Here is a 2249-nt window from a genome sequence, read left to right on the forward strand (position 1 = left end):
GTGGTGTTCATGCCAAGTTGATGATATTAGACCATATGAATCATGTTTTGGATGTTTTGGTAGGTGTTCATGCCAAGTTGATACTATGTTATAAAATTGTATTGACTTGTTTTTATATATGTTGAATATTATTGTGGTTGAAAATGCATATCGTATAAATTTGTATTTGATTTTTTAGTTATTGTACAATATCTGCAAACAAATTCTGGAATATTTTTGCCGTTTCAAAAAAAAATTTGGAATATTTTTATTTACTTCATATTTTATAGATTTAAAAAAAACGCAATATTTCCAACACCATACCGACAGAAAAATGCATCAAATTAAACTCTTTTGAAAAACAAAACCGTTGGAAATTTGGTGGAATGGACTATAGAATTCTGTAGGAAAAAGGATCTGTAGGAAAACTGTAGGAAAAATTGTGTCAGGTAGCATTGTTGGAACTTTGTTCGAAATTTCCTACGAAATATTTTGTTGGAAATTTGTTAGAGATTTTGTTGGAATTTTGTAGGAACTACGTTTCCCACGACCATTTTTCCAACAAACCAGTTTCGTTGGAACTTTGTGGCTAATTGTTGTTTCCTACTAAATACCAACACAATACGGTGTAGGCAACCTTCCAATTTTCTAGAAATGTATTCTTTTTGCTATGTACACAAATCATACGCAAACTTGAATGGAAAGGCTTTTACCTCTTTGAACCATCCATCACTCTCAACATCTTCATCTTCATCATGTTAATTAATCAAACTAACATGGTATCACAGCATAAGGTAATAACATTTTATGCAACCTAACCTTTTGTACTGGTTTCATCTCGTCTAATGCTACTCTAGCCAAATCGATTTATGATTTCATCTCGTCTAATACGACTCTTACCAAACCGAGCTTTGATTTCATCTCAGGCTGGTATTTTATTAAAAGAAATTAATAATATAATAATGTAATATTATTAATATATAAATATTATATACTAAAAGTAATATTAATTAATATATAACAATCAAATAAAAAAATTAATCCAATAAAAATGAAATAAAAAAATTTAAATTCAATAAAATTTAAAAGAAGAAAAATTAATGTATATTAATTCTATAAAATTAAAAAGTAGAATTACAAAAATGGTCCTTGTAGTTACCAAAGAGACAACTATAAATGATTTGTGAAGATAAAATTGTCATTTTAAAAAAGTTAGCAGCTAAGTGTTATAGTTAACGAAATAGGGATCAAAACCACCACCAAACCACAAAATAAAGTCATATATATATATATATATATATGTATATATATATATATATATATATATATATATATATATATATATATATATATATATATATATATACTAATTTAGAACTACATGATGAACAATACTTTGATCTTATTGGCTGTTTTTTTTTCTGCCGGTGGGTTTTCTTTCCGATAGTGTTCTCTTTCTTCTATAATCCAGATGCTTCCCACCGCTTATCTTAACTACGTGTCTGCATGTCACCTATTCCACCGCTTCCCACCGCTTCCTCTAATCGAGGTTTATTTGATCTTTCTTTAGAGAAGAAGTCGTCCAATTCCCGCATCTCGAATCGCTTTTGTTGGTGGGTTACCGATGTTGCAGTGCTTCCACCGCTTCTCATCCAACCCTTCTCTTTGTTTCTTCGTCTCCTGAGTGACCATCGGAAGCCACCACCTGTGTCGATGAGGTGTGTAATTCCTAGATTTTCCGTTGTCGATGTCACACAGAGGGGAAACAAACATTATTGTATAGATGATGATTGAAAGGTATTTTCTCCACCCTTCTAATTTGTTCGCCGTTTGCTGTGGTCCATTCGATTTCCATCCAAAGAAATATCGACCAAGACACCGCCTCCAGGACAGAAACGAGACAAGGAAAGAGAATCAACGAGGTCGAGGTTTTTAATTCTCTGTTTTTTCCGTTAGCCTTAGCGAAACACTTTCCACTTCCCACCTCCTTTTCGTACACAATCTTTGATTTATATAGAAAATACCGAAACTACCTTATTCAATAAATGTCTAAGTTTTTTTGACAAAGATTGATTAAGTGGATCAGGAGTTATATATGTATGTTCCAACAAAGCATCTTTAATCTTTATTGCCAAATTACTTTACAGGAGATCTGCTTTTGATGAAGTCGTGTTCTCCAATTATGGTGAAAATTTGTTATATTTTCTAATTTACCCCTATTTATGTCTTTTACTAACTTGACCTTTTGTTCTTTTTCTTCACAATATGTT

Source organism: Lactuca virosa, chromosome 3, assembly GCF_052849685.1.
Source record: "Lactuca virosa cultivar CGN04683 chromosome 3, Lactuca_virosa_CGN04683_v6, whole genome shotgun sequence".
In the NCBI taxonomy this organism is placed as follows: domain Eukaryota; kingdom Viridiplantae; phylum Streptophyta; class Magnoliopsida; order Asterales; family Asteraceae; genus Lactuca; species Lactuca virosa.